This window comes from Tachysurus fulvidraco, chromosome 5 (assembly GCF_022655615.1).
Source record: "Tachysurus fulvidraco isolate hzauxx_2018 chromosome 5, HZAU_PFXX_2.0, whole genome shotgun sequence".
NCBI classification, from domain to species: Eukaryota; Metazoa; Chordata; class Actinopteri; order Siluriformes; family Bagridae; genus Tachysurus; species Tachysurus fulvidraco.
In genome coordinates, this window is record NC_062522.1 from 13,163,740 (window position 1) to 13,179,474 (window position 15,735).

Sequence of the window (15,735 nt, forward strand, 5' to 3'; positions counted from 1 at the left end):
TGCAATGCCAGTGACTGGTGGAAATGCTGTTTTGATGAACATGGCAACATGTTGGATGGAGTGCACTGAGGTCTTGGGTAAAATGGGCTTCAGGGGAAATACAAATTGAATGACTACTAATGAAATTGGATTTATAATATAATCTGTTTTAATTACTATATATTCCACAAATCATCGTTATGCACTGAACTACATGAACTGAATATCTCAGGTGACCCCACGGTTCAGAATCTAGACTAAACTTCAACACTAAAAGATTCTAAAACAGTAATGTTGTCACGAGCAACGAGCCGCCGTCTGAGCGTCACCATAGAGACGCGTCTCCGGAGTATGTGGCAAATGTCCTGAAATAAAATTTTCCCACTGTGTCACAGATAATATTTTTGAAGTACTGGTTGACCGATAAGATTTACCAGTATTTGGTAGGCACCATTATCCATACTGACATACAAGTGTGCATTGTAGTCTCCATTTAAAAACGTCCAGAGGAAAAAAACGAGGAAGACCATCAAGCTAAAACCTTATTGGGGAATATTTAGTGCAGAAAGAAAGTCATTGATGAGGAGGTAGATCTTCAGGCAGTACTTCAAGTTCAACTCCTAATTTTCTGACATAAAGGTTTGCATGATGCTGTTTTACTTGGGTCCAATATTCTCTTACATAAAGGTACTTTGGTAAAGGTCCTGGATCCGATTTGCTTTACTGCTGAGGGACACTCCTGTGGTAGAGTGAAAAGTCATTCCTCACAAATCTGTTTAACATGTGCTTACGTGTTGAGTAATATTTCAATCAATTGGAAATTTTCACTGCTTGTTTGTGTGAATGTTGTTACCTTGACATGTCATTTCATCAGGCCTTTTGAATTACTGGATCATTGTAGACTTATGGCTTTTGGGATCAAACATTTAAGGTTACTGACTTCACATTCTGTTTAGCTATTAACCACTTGGAAGCTCAACCCTTCCTTTTCTCAACGCATACTTTCTACTGAACTTGCCTTTCCTTGCCTCCTGTCTTGCTCCCTGTTTTACTAGGTAGAAGTTGAAGGTTTACTTGTGTGAAATAAATCTCTCTACATATATTTTACTTGGCCAACATTAGACCCATATGTTTTAAAAAGCAGTTAAATATATTTGTTAGGCAGGCCACTGAAAAACCTTTGTTAAAAAATATTATTTTTTAGCCAAGAGAGACAAAATGGACAAAAATAATTGGAACAGAAGATGAACTGATTTGATATTGGAATTGATCCAAACTGGGTCACCGTAACAGCAAGGATAAATGTCTGAGATTTGAAATCATGTGAAGAAAATGTAGCAGCAGAAGAAAATATTGTACAAGGTTTTAACTGTTTACTGTACATTACTTTAGAGTTGTTTCATCAACAAGTTGCTTTGCACAAGCGGTTCTTGATTGCACAGCTGATATCCCACCTTCCCAGACCCTCCTTATACATGACATGTTATTCTGTCTTTTTTGATCTAGTGTGATTAAATCATTTACTGCTTTTTTAATTGAGAGAAAAAAATCACTTAAGCCTATTTATGAACTTAAGAGAAACTTAAAGATCTAAACCTCGATGTTTGGTCCAAATCTGTGGTGATCCAGATGAGCTCAAGCGACTTTTGATCTATCACCATAACTTACCTATTGCTCTGCTATCACAGACTATCATGTCCTTGAAACCAAGGCTTAGAAATTAATGGCCTTGAAATAAAATTATTTGCAACAATGTTTGCAGTGTATTCTGGGAATTCACACTTTCATCAGTCATGAGAATAATGCTGAATGTAGACAATCAAGCCATCTTAATATGGCTAATATTCTACATGAATTTAGATGTACTTATTTAATGCACATGTATTATGCACTCCGTCTGGACAATTTTAGTTTGGTCACCGGGTTTTGAATAAATAAGCTGTTTAATGTTTAAATGATTCAGGTGTACAGTATATGGATCTGGAAATTCACAGATCGGGACACCAGAAGCATTTTTTGTAATAAAATGGTGGATGAAGATGTTTTATATTTACAAAAAAGACATTTTTTGGTTATATTTTTTGGAGGAATAGATAACCCTCACACCAGGCAGAGAGAGCACTCGAGCAGTAGTTGATTTGTGGAGGCAAGCATTCATGTATTGTTGCCACATTCCACATACGAGAATATTCTGCAGACTGGAGACATTTTTCTGACCATATTGTAGTACGTTTCTGAACAACATTCCGTTTTGAAAAGTTCACTGACATGAACTGCAGTGAAAGAGTTCATATTTTAATGCCAGTGCCAACAACAGCTGAAACCTTTATGCTCGCTTATGACTAAAGGAATAATCAGGTCTTTTTTGATATCCTGTGAGTCATGCCGTCTGTATCCTAATCCTGTTTTCTCTCATTCTCTGCATGGCTAGATGAGGACCAGGGATGAACACACTGAGAGCGTTCTGTCCATTCCTTCATGACTGATTATATTGGGGTCTGAGGAGCAGAACAGTGCCCATTCTTGCTTAGCGCTTAGTCCACAGAGAGCTGAAAGAAAACGAGAGAAGGGAGAAAAATGTAAGTGTATTTCAAATATCTTGATGAAACTCCCTCTTTTTTTTCTTCCTTGCACCAGTGCGTATTTATCCATGATGGTTGCCAGCTGTTACGGTTTGATAAATTCACAATAGGAGCTATTTGAATTAACAGGAGGCCTGTTCACTCAAGAGCAGCGCTTACTGCTAGACCTGAGTGCATTTCATACACTGATTTAATAGAGTTTCATCTTTTCGGATGCAGTACAGGAACACACAGCATGTTAGAATCCAATAACCAAGCAACATTCAGATTTCTTTATATTCTGCTTCGTTAAATGAATTGTGCAACACAGTTATGATTATTAACATTTTAAACTGATTACACAGCTCAGGGCAAAACAATTACCATGATTACCAGGTCCACTCAAAAGCAATACATTCGTACGTGCACATGAAGGAATTTTTTCAATTGATGGAAAAAATTATGTGCCACGCAAAATCTCCACACTTGTCCTCAATAAACAGTGTCAGTGAGCCATTTTACAACATTTCCATGAATATTGATGTTAATTTAAATGCAGCAAAAGCCTTTGTAAATGATGCTGAAGGTCACAACTTTACGTTTGCTCTCACATGCACAATATTTTTGTAGACCATAAGTCATCTCTAACTGTTGCATCTACACAGTTTGAATAAGATCTACTTTACAGAGTAGAGTACATGTTGTGGAAGATCCCAATTCTTCTGGGTGTGAGAATTTTGCCTGGTTCAGCAATATTATCTCACTCAGGCCAACAATGCTGGGGCTGAATGCTGTTTATTTATCTGTCAGGAACATGAGCATGGAAGCCAGTCCCATGAAACCAGAATGAAAGCCTGTGCTTTTTATTCACAAAAAAAATAAATAAAAAAAATAAAAAAATAACACAATCCTGAATAACACAAATCAAACTCGGCTCATCTGGAAAAAAAAAAGAAGGTACATGTGAATAAAATGGGAGATAAATATGATTTAAGGGAAAAAAAATAAATGTAAAGATGAGGCTAGGGAGTGTGCGTGTGTGTGTGTGTGCGCGTGTTGGGGGGTACTGGATGGGGGGTGGTTAGAAAGAAACAGAAAAGATGGAGAGAGAAAAATTTGGATTAAGCATGTGCTAGGAAAAAAAAAAGGAAAATCTAACTAAATTCTCAGGTTCTAATCTCTTGCTCGGAGCAGCGCTCTGCTAAGCCCTGGTTTGGATGACAGGTCCCCCACCTGGACAAGCTTGGACAATGTCTCTGCAATGTCTCGTTTCTGTGCGAACAGCGCATCACAGACGGCTAATCACGTCCGGAACCAAAGGCATCTACCCTATCTGCCTCTACATTTGCTGGGGAATCTTTAAAAAGGCTAAACCTCACTTTCATGCTTGTCTTTTATTCGTGGTAAGTGCTTATCGAGAGCGAGCTGTTGCCGCTGCCCCGTGTTCCCTCCCACAAGCACGGAGAATGCTTGACGTAAGTACCAGCCAATCTGGGTAAATGTGAATCTCTCCTTACTGTCACTGTTGGCATATTATGTCCCTGAGGGAACATTCTTTTCATAATATCATAAGCTGCTTAGCCGTGTGCTTCTATTTAAGGCATACATATTAATAGCTATAAGGAAATCATATTTGAACTGTTCCCTGCAATCAATGTTTTCGGGATTGTTGTTGTATTTTGTATAAGAAGGTGCTAATAACTCAGAGGCACTTAGACTGGGCAGACTAATCCGTTTGTATGATAAAAACTCGACATGAGTGGATGCCAGATCACAGGACAAGGTGCTTCTGAGGGTTAGACCTCCACACCCATCCTTCCTTTCTTCCTGTTCTCATTTGCTTTACAGAATTCTGGCAGCACATTGAAGAACCAGACATTAATCTACTTAACCACCTCATGAATGCTTGACTACTCAGTGGCCACTAAATGTTGTAACCAGTAAGATTCCCCCCATCATCCTTTTCTTTTGCTAAGAGGAAATGAGGGTGCAGAAGATTACAAATGCCCAATATGTTTGATGGTGTTGGGTAGAAAACAGCTGGTTATTTGAATGCAATGTATATTAAAAAAAATGAGAGGTTATAATACATTATATTCCTTTAGCTACGGTTTTCTATAGAAATAAAACACAAACAGCTATAAATAATTCTAATTAATAATTCCAATGAACATTAATGAAATGTGACGTGTCAGTGGGAATATACTTTCCTTATTAATCTTAAACATTGTTTAGATCGAAATCATTAAAAAAAAAGCCCTGGAAAGCAATTGAGCTACCAGTGGTGACTAATTTGCCTTTTATTACTTTACATAAAAATAAAATGACATATAATAGCCTATCAACAGAAAAACACCAATGGGTTCCTCTAATTTTGTATGGTAAAATGTAATAACTGCAATAACGCACTCTCTCCAGATGACTTGTGTTCTGGTCTTTAACAATGGGGTTTAAAACCATTTGTTTATTTGCAGGGAGCTTTTGTATCATTCGGTCATTCCTCGCATGTTGCTGACAGCTGTATAATTATATCACACTTGTTCATTTTTTTTTAATCTTATGTCCCGGTGCTATTATAAACATTTGGCTGAACTGATCGGCTAAATTCTAGCTAAAGTTCTATACCTACTTCTAATCAGTAAAACACAACAGACTTAAAACCGGGCTCTTCTGCAGAATTTGGGTCAGTGATAGCTGGACCAACACTATTACTAGCTTAAACATTTTATTAATATTTATCACATGATTTAACTGATAAATGCATGCACACCTGCTGCAATTCTATATTTGCGTTCTAGCATTGCACCTGTGGCACAGCTTCAATATAAGCTCTACAGTTGCATGTAGTGAGAAAACAATATTATTTCTTCACCTCTGTATGGCAATAATTATAACCTAACATTACTTATAACAATAACACAGAATTAGAAATAATAAGAATAAATTGATAACAGTTTTACTGTAAAGTATTCCTATATTACTGTAACATACTGCCACAAAGATTTTATTAACACTGTGGATAACCGCTTACAGCATTCTTTGTGGACATGAGTAGCATGCTATTAAGTTATAACAAATGAAAACAGCAAGATATTTTTCTTTCTATACTGATTTTTTTTAACAAGATGTTTAACTGGTAGCAACTAAAACAATGTGCATCCAATAGCTCAAGGTGTGTATTTTATCTAGGAGATAGTGTAGCCAGATTGTTTGCAGAAACTTGCTTTACATGAGCTACATGAGTTTTTTAATGTAGTTGTGCTAAAAAAAACTGCACTTTAAATAGAGACTTGGCTATTTGTTTAAATATGTGACTTTTGGGTACTCTGTATATTAGTAATATCAACTATAATGGGGTTCCAATTCTGCTATGTTACAGTCACACAAAGTGGCAATACTTTCACATCAAACATTTTCCACTGACTATTTTTGACCATGAATAAAGTTTTGTACCAGAGCTGATATCCCTGCAAAGCCTGCACAGGTACAAGCAAATGTGTTCCAGCTCGAGCTTCTAAGCACTGGGTTTAAAGTGTCTGTGGATTGGTTACATGGATTAAACTTTCATTTTTATATTATTATGAAGCAGTACATTGCTTCAATGCTGTAGTTCTAGTTTCGAAAGCAGCTTTCTAGTAGTTCTCCCCAGGCCATCTCCCGTCAATTTTGAAACCCACAATGCTTTGGAAATAGAATATGCAACTAGTCTTGTCATTGGAATAACATCTATTTTGATGTATGAAATATTTCTACACCCTTAAATTTAGCAAAAAAAGTCTCCAGATTTAAAATTTTATTTTTTAATTTACCGGTTATATTTGTTAAAGTATAAAGTGAAAAGTATATTGTGGTGTGTGTGTGTGTGTGTGTGTGCTTTTGTGTGCCTGTGTATAATATTTTTTTGTTATTTTTGCCACTGATTAATGTTGCTTAAGGTGGGTTTAACTCAGTGAACTGTTGAAGCAAAAGTGGAACCTCAGTTTTTTAAATTTCCAAAGTTTTGGTAATAATAATAATAAAAAATAAAAACAGCTGAAAAATTATTTCAGCATATGCAACTATCGAGATATGACACTGAAATGTATTGACTGAAGGTCATGCTATATCATACTAACATAGGACCCTTTCATAATGATTTTATCATTTTATTAAACAGATTACATTTTTACATTTTGTATTACACAAATACCAGATATGGGAGATCCGTATTTCTGATAATGTTGACTGTTTGAAGTCCAGGCCTCCACCAGGGGGCGCTGGATTACAGTGTTAAGAGCCCAGCAGAGGGGCCTCGGTTCTCCGAGTGCCTCAGTCGTAAAGATCTTTTCCTCTAAGCCGCTGGCTGACAGCAACACAGTACTCTTATTTAAAGCAATTTCAAACATGTCTTGTTTGACAAGTTTTAAATCCTACTTAACACTCTATAACAGCTGTGAGTTTACTGTCAGAATTAAAGAGAGAAATTCTCAGAGGGGGGAGAAATTATCACTTTCATTTTGTTCTGCAAAAGGGACATGGCAGGGGTGTTTACCTAGGGATGAATACATTATTACCCATTTGCAACACAATGCCTTTCAGCGGCATGAAAAGAGCTCCTGGAAAATTTACCTTATATTTTAATTGCTGACATCATGGAGAATGGAATAAAGACTGCACGTCGGGTCTTGTGAGGCTTAGCAGATGTCTCTAGAGATCAAACCCTTCCATTGGGTTTAACACGCAACTATGTGAACACTGTTGCTAATGGATATAAACCTGCATGCGTATTATGGAGGTCCATTTCTCCATGCTTTGTGGATTGAACAAAAACTGTAGCTGTTTTCCACTGTACATTCATGCAGTCCTGCTGCAACTGTAGCCTTAAAAAGAAGAGACAGAATTCATAGACTTGAAATAAAGGCCCAGATTACAGGTAATAGCTTTATGGAGGAGCAAAAGCTGTATTCTGAAATTTACGAAAGACGGAGCAAAACAGAGCTTTTTAAAAAAATTATATAGAAATAAACAAATAAAGATGGCATTGTGTATTTTTTTTAACCAACTATAATATCAAGAAATCAAAAGGTGAAATAAGCAAAAATAGTTAGCTATGTAGGATTTTGTCCCCTACCTCCATTCCTTGGTGTTACACACTGATTTCTTCCTTCTTCTCAATTTTTTATCTGCTCCAAGAAGCAAAAACAAATCACCAAATGTAACAATCTTCTCCCTGTCCTGCTCGCTCCAGCATGTGAGGAGGTGCACAGATAAGAAGCACACTACGTGTCGGTGCTGTGTGAAAGACACTCGTTATCTGCTCCTGCCCCCGACTACTGCTTAGTCTAGTCAGCCCCAGAAATATGTGGGGAAATCAGATAGGGAGAAATCGGCCCATCTCAACATCAGTGCAAGCGCATGCCTTGCCACTGATGTTTACTCAGAAATATGTCAATATTGCACTCTCAGGCCGGATCCTGCACCTCCGCTGGTGACCTCATGGTGTTGAGACACAGATGAGCAGAAGGGGCATTTAAAAGCGTATGAACTGCAGTGTGAGCTGTTCTGCAGCAAATACCAAATACATGTAGCATTATACATTCACTTTAATAGGAGCACCTGTGCATTCATGCAGCTATTCAATCAGCCAGTTATGTGGTAGCAGTACGATGCTGCTGTAAAATGCTGAAGAGACACGTCGGGAGTTTCAGTTAATGTTCACGTCAAACAAATGTGTGTTTGTTTTCTAGAATCTGATCATCAGAGATTTTCATGTGCTGCCATCTCTGTACTGTACATTATTACAATGCAACTTAGTATTGTAAGGCAGTTCTGTGGTTGTAAACACTGAATGGTTTAAGCCAACAACAAGGCTATGATAGCCTTAAATAGCCACCCTTTACAAATAGCCACCCTTTACAATCATGGTGTATGTGTGTGTATATATAGAGATATTAAGTCATTATTGCAGGAAACAGCAAAATGTGCCCTCATTCTAAAAAGTTGTTTTTGATCTATGGGCTAGAGTAAACATATTGTCACTAAGAGAGATTAAGGAGTTTGCTGAGAGCCTCTGAACAGGGTCAGATACAATGCTTTACACCCTGTCTGAGGTTTGCGGGATCTGGTTAAATGTGTGCTGTATGAATGTGTGTGGTTTTCAGGAGATGATGACCTAGGTCTAGGTATTTGGTCCTGCTTGGAGATTCTGAAAGGAGCCATTCATGTACAGGATGACATTACTCAAAAACGGGAAATCTTTAGTAAATAGCACATTGACGACGGTCTGAATTGCAAGCTTTTAGGTGGGGCAAAGGCCATCATGCCCCTTCTGGATCTTTGCTGGTTAGACGTTTCAAAGCTGCTCAGAGAATCACTCTTCTGCTAGGTGAATGTCAGTGAAATTTTTCGTGACCGAAACCCATAAACTCTGCTGCACCTCTTGCCAGGAGCAGACTTAACATAAAAATACCAACAAGACTTAAGCCTCTGTATAATTTTACATGTAATAATTTTATTGTTCCTTTCCATAACTGAGAATTTCTGAAGATGCAAGCAAATGCGTAACATAAAAATATGTATATTTCTCTAATAGGAACCTTAAATGTTTTTGGAAATGAGATCGAAATGCACCTTCAAATACTGTATAGCCTAAGCATCAGCTCATTAATAGAGTTACGTACAAACCAGGGGTGAACAGGGTTAAAGGTTATGGCAACCAGAGCTTTGGGGTTAATTACCTGATTTAAATACCTAAAAGCTATAGCTGGACACAGTGAATGTGTTTTAATTAAAAACTATATATATTTGTTCCCTTTGCTCTAAGTGCCAGTCATAGAAAACTGCTTCTGCTTATTTGACCTGAAATAGGAAACCGATTAGAGAATATCTGATGGACTTAAGTGAAATTTGCTTCTATGTTTAAGTCTGCCATGAAATAGTATTCCCTTAGATTGGGTTCTGGCAGTTTACTGACCTTTAATTCAGCTGATTTTATGACACCCCCACCCACACACAATGGAAGTTGAATGTATTGATTGCAATGACAGGAAGCTATTGCTAGTTTGTGAGAGACTTGCAGCAAACATGGCAAAAACATCACACATAACACTGTTGCAAATTTTTTTTTAAAAAGCTAGAAATGTTGTCAACCAAACAAGTACCACTGATGAACACACAACTAAGGTGGTGCTGGCATATATACCACCTATGTATGGAGACATTTGGGACACGTTGTATATTGGTATGGAAACTATGTGTTTATCAGTATTGCTTCGTTTTGCTTGAGCTTTCTGTTGAGCTCATTCACGGCTTGTGCAGCCCGGAGTGCTTCAACCTCCTTTTCAAATAAATTCTTATTTCATCACTATTGTATATACATCAGTTACATCAGTCATTTTATTACAGGAAAAATGCATTCCACTGCACTTGCACAGTATAATGAGTTACTCAGAGTGCATTTCTGTTAAAGTTAAAAAAGTCACAAAAGCAGTATTTACACTTTTCAATACTTGTGTGTAGATGTAGAAAATGCATAAATCCAGCTTTGTATAGAAGCACAGAGTACATACCTCCCTTTGCAGTTATGGCTAACCTGCATCTTTTGAGTTCTGCTACTCAGGGAGATCTCTGTCACCAGGGTGGATATTTGTTGCAACTTTTTTTTAACCATCAACGGCAACTTTGTCCCGTTTGTCAGGTGAACACTGCCTAGTGGCATGTGGATGGGGGTATTTGGAGGTGAAATAAAGCCAATGGTATCCAGGGTAAATGAGGGAAGATTCACACAGAATAATGAAGGCCAGACCCATTTCTTCATACTTGATGTGTATCTGAAAGTCTCTGTAAATGTGGTTTCTGAACTGAAGGCCTTATCAGCAGATATACATATCCATCCTGCAACCACATGAGGGCTTTCGCTATCTCCTGCATCATTTTTAGCCTTTACAAGTCTCAGTTTCTGTTCTCTAATGCTGTACCTTCTCCCTTCCTGACCCCTAGCCTGGACAGGTAGTTACATTCCTGTTCTTCTTTTCACATTAGTCATAGACACCTGGTATTGGACTGGATATGTCTGGGGTTGACCTGCTGATAATTGATAGGTGAAGAATATCAAATTTTTTCAGAACTAATTGAATACACATTTAGATTTTTAACTGAAGCAAATGTGAAAAAGATCATGGGGACTGCTTTTTAACCATGAAGCTTTTCTCGTTCTTCAGATCCCACTGTAGTGACCTCTTTGGTGCAGGAGATCCGGTCTCATGTAAATCAAAACTATTATTTACCTAATGAATAATGTGTATATTTCTATATTCTAAAAATCTTATGTGAAATACACCTAAGGATGTATTTGAGTTTTAATGTATGACTATGTCTTCACCATCAGTGACTAAACGAACGAAAAATAAAACGAAAAATGTGGTAGCTTTATGTTTAAGGTGTTGGACTACTGCTCGGAGGTTTGTGAGTTCGAAACCCAGGTCCCCCAAGCTGGCCCTGCTCAGTTGTATAAAAATGTAACATATAATTGTAAGTTGCTCTGGATAAGGACGTCTGCTAATGCACCGAATGCTAGGATGCTTTTGAGAACCGTAATATTGAATCGTGTGATCAGCATACTTTGAAACAGATATATAATGATGTACCAATTTTACAGTAATGAATAAATAAAGTGGCCACATGCAAATGTTTAAGCATGCACAGAAACATGGACAATGTTTATTTTTGCCTCATTGGTGAGCAAAACTGGCATATCTGTAGATAATTCAACGTTCTACTTTAAATATATGAGGAATGTGGCTGCAATTCCCTACGTGAATATTTCAATTTTAATTTTTTTTTTTTGCAAGGTATTGTGTAAACACTTTGAGCGTACACTCGTATGGTAATACTATCACAGTGAGTATGACTTATTAATTCAGTATTAGATTTATTTACCACTCTTTATCATCTAATTTTCTTTCTTTCTTTCGTTCTTTCTTTTTTACAATTCCATTTCTTTTATTAGCTCCCACGCACACCGTAGGCATTTTCCCTCTGTGTTGTGCTCTGTGGCCTGTGAGCTGATATACTGGTCAGGAACAATGTCTCCTCAGGCCGGCTTATTTAATGATAAACTGTGTTGCTGCTATCGCCCTGCATACAGTGATGTATGCTAGAAGCACAGCAGCTGAGATTGGCTTTGTGGCTTTGTGTCTATAAGCATCATTTTGACCAGATTTGCTGTGCCGTTACAAGGGATTCCTCGTGCTGTACTAGAGACTGTGTAAAACAGTGAAATGGGGCAATGACCTTGACCCTGCTCAATGCACTCCTGTGCTCCGTGTGTGTGTTTGTGTGCACACATTCTGTTTGAGAGGATGAACAAAATATATAGTTTTTTTTTAAAGAGTCATAGGGGAATATGTTGGTGGCTGGTTTGTTGCCAGGGAAACTGACTTAGTTTTGGAGTGAAGTTTATTTTTTTAATTCACTTTAGGCCTTGGCTGCCAAGTCGAATCATCTCGGTTTTTCAAACAGTTCAGCGGTTCAGACTGCAATACACTCATTCCATGGTTTAGGAGCAGTCTAATCCTTTTTTTGTGGACTGTGGACAGTGATTGCCTATTGTGGTTGTCATGTCACTGTGGATGAACTATATCCTCTCGTCAAAGAAGACATCTGGGCATCTTAGGAAAAGGTCATGTTTTTTCAAAAAGAATGTAAAATGACTTGAATGGATGTTTTTCGCAGACAATTTCAAAGCTTCGGCATGTGTTTAATGTATGATGCTTCATATAGATTGTATATTCTGTACACACACAAAAACATCACAACTATACCATGTATGTTCTTGGTTTTCATAGCATAGGCTTTGCACACACTGAGATTTTCTTTTCTGCCGTCACAGACATCAAAGTACGGTTGCAAGAAAAGAGAGAAAATGCGCAGAAGAAAGGTCAACAGGATGAGAAGCTTTTATTATCAGCGATCTTCTCCTGGCATCCAAAAGCAGCTTGTTTCTAAGCTGCTACCTAGCCAAGCATGAAGGGAGTATAATTTTAGCCAATTCCCTGCTAGCGTGGCTGTACAGAAAGCCATTGTAGACAAGCAAAATAGTCACAATAGACTCACTGGCCACTCCTGATAAAGATCTGCATAGGTAATGCCAGGACAGCAAGAAATGCACTTTTTACCCCATTGCATTCAGGGTACACTCACTTCAAGCTCTGACCACTGTTTGTCCCCTTGGCTTTGAAAGTGATGGATAGCATTTTTGTGGCTTATAATTGCAAGGGCCAGGGCATGTGCAGAAATTGATTAATTTCCTGGGCGAATAATACATTACCCCGGACACTTCTTTACTGTTTATCAGGCCATGCAGCCAAAGGCTTTGTTTGCTCTCTTCAACTTTTCCTGACTCCTCCTATCTGTGGCGTTTTTTCGAGGGCTTGCTGCCTTGAAAGGCCTCCGGTGATGTATTTTTTTAAAATGTCAGTTATGCTATAACTTTAGTATCAAAGCCAGAGGGGAGGGCAGCAAGCAAAGACGAGTGTTACTCATTGTATGGGAACACACGACTCTCCAGATAAAACTTTCTACTTTGCATTATTTTAACAAAACCACAGTGCTGTTTGTTATAAGTGCATTCTGAGGTTTTCAAGTTGCTTAATAGCATTTTGTATGCAGAGAGCTATCAGCTTATTCTGCACTGCTCTTAATCCTCCTGTTTGGTGTATCCTCCCCTCCTCTTCAATGTTTTGCACTGCATTTCCTTGTGCTCAGACTCTCTCTGCCAGACTAATATAATATATCACACATAGTGTTTTTGCCTCTAGCCTATTGTATTGATACACTTTAATCCACCATTTTCAGGCTGAGGACTTATACATCTACTTGATGTGCAGTTTTAAAATGGTATTTATTTATTTATTTATTTATTTCCTAACCAGAGATGAGTTTTATAGCATGTTTAATAGTTTATATGTGTCTCAACATGCAGTTTAGTCATGTTAACAAGAATAGGTGCTATTATTAGAAATGTCCCAAATGTGAGAACATATAGGTTTTGTTCTTAAGGGGTCATTATTTTTAAATGTTCATTCAGCTACAATATCAGATAAACTTCCATATAGTTCTTTTTGTCTCTTTTAAATACATGCCTTGACACGTGTGCACGTGGCCTTTTGTTTTCTCAACAATTTAAGTTAATTAATCCGAAAAAGCATGTGAGACACACCCTTAATTTAAACAGCATTTCTTAGATAAACCAAAAGGTCCAAATGTTTCCTTTTGGTGCTTTTGAACAGACTAAATGTCTGGAACTAAATCAGCGTATTGTCTGATTTGAGGTGCTGTGTTTTCAGGCTTTATGAATGTAGCCACAATACACATTCCCATCTCGTGTCCAATCTTCCAGAGAGCAGATGCCTCGACTTGAAGTGGCAAAGGCAATGAGGGACTGTGAGTGCAGATCAAAACAAGTTTTCAACTGGGGGGGAAAAAATGTGTCATAATTTTCACAAAAGGCAAATGAGACTATCGCGGAGCAACATCTGGTGCATTCATCCTCAGCCTTTCATGATAAGTGGCAGGAGTGACACATGCTACTGTAGGTGCATGGGTTTTGCTTAAGTAAGTTAAAGGCCGGATGTATTTATGCACTATGACCCAGCAATGAAGAATTATATTGCAGTGTAATGCTGTGTTTCTTAAATACAGCCCTGAGGACTGTCTGTTTCACACAGTATGATTTTGAATGTTTAAATAATGAACTGCCTTAGAACTTGAAAATAGTTCAGCACAGTGCAGTGGGTCCTAAAGAATAGAAATAAGCATCTCTGATCTTTATTTTCCAGTTAAATCTCTGTACATGACATTGATATTTGCACAATATATTCCAATTTCAGATTTTATCTAGACCACATTCTGTCAAAAAATAAACTAGTTTTTAATAACGTTTTGTTTTGTTAAAAAAGAACGACAACATCCCTTTCCCTTTCTTTTACTCAGAGGTTATACAGTACATTTCTTCCAGTCCTCTCTGTCTGAGCTATTAAGTAAAAGAGCTCTAATACAGAATGTAATTCTTCTCACCTGTAGTTAAGCAGGAAACTGAGAAATGCTAGTTTTTATTTTATCTTTTGGCTCCGTTTCTGTGCATGAAATATAATTTTCTAGCCAAAAATATACTTTTCTTTTTTTTTTTTTTGCATTAATATTGAATCTTTTCCATTTTATTTGCTGGAACCATAGACCAGTATGAAACAGTCGACATTCCTCCTACTGAAACAATGACACTTAATATCTGTAGTACAGGGTCTGATATTAGATCATAAATTAATAAAAACAAAAAGACACTTTTTGAAAATTTTCCAATATATAGTTATGTTTTGCTCACATCTTATGGGCGAACAAAAAGACAAAATTCAATGAGCACAGAGCAAAAAGAAAGTCATTTGTATTGCTCCTACATAATTTTTGTTTAACTTTTCCACAGAGAGAGCTTTTTTTTTTTTTTTTTTTTTTTTTTTGTGAGAATGGCACACTTGCCCCAGGTTGTCAAGGATGGAAGAATGCAGTTCTAGCTCAGAGTAACTAACAGCAATTGCCACTTAATTAACCTCTCCGCCACCTCCTGCTTGCCACAATTTTCCCGGTGACTCATCTTAATAATTTTACGACCTTGCCGTCAATAAGACTGAGACACGCTGAATTGAAGTATGATTTAATTAAAGGCACATATGTTAAAGAAATGTAAGCACACTGCTGTGAAAAACAGAGGGAGTGTGCAGAACATGGTGTGACCTCACTATTAAATATTGAACATGAAAATCTGAAAGAAAATCTGAAGGCAGACTACTACTTGGCCAGGAAGGGAATTGCTGCATTTTTATAGCTCCAGAGTCATAAAAGTAGTGCTTGTTTCATCCACCACAGGGTGCTAGTGTCCCTTCACCACTCTAGGTTTAAATTTCACAGCTTGAATCAGATTTGATAATTGAGATGCATCATCTAAGTATACAGTGTGTAAAACTTCTGAAGGGTTTTAGTTGAGCCTCCTGCTGTTTTTTTAAAGCTTTAACGTTAATTAGGATTTCATTTGTTGATTAAAGAAAGGGTGCATTTTAATAAATGGATTCCTCAAACACAGACTTTGTAGTTCAGACAATAGTACAGAGAAAGAGAGAGAGCAGTCACCTGCGATGGCCTCGTCACACACTGAGCACTCCCACCA

General features: G+C 37.5%; 1 long non-coding RNA gene across 1 annotated transcript in view; it reads left to right on the forward strand.

Moving 5' to 3' along the window:
* The window catches only part of LOC113643238, a 74,039-nt gene that overhangs the window by 9,707 nt on the left and 48,597 nt on the right, over positions 1-15,735 (forward strand). Inside the window, exon 2 of the long non-coding RNA XR_003440738.2 lies at positions 2,411-2,558. This is a non-coding gene — a long non-coding RNA (uncharacterized LOC113643238). The remainder of the gene's footprint in view (positions 1-2,410; positions 2,559-15,735) is intronic.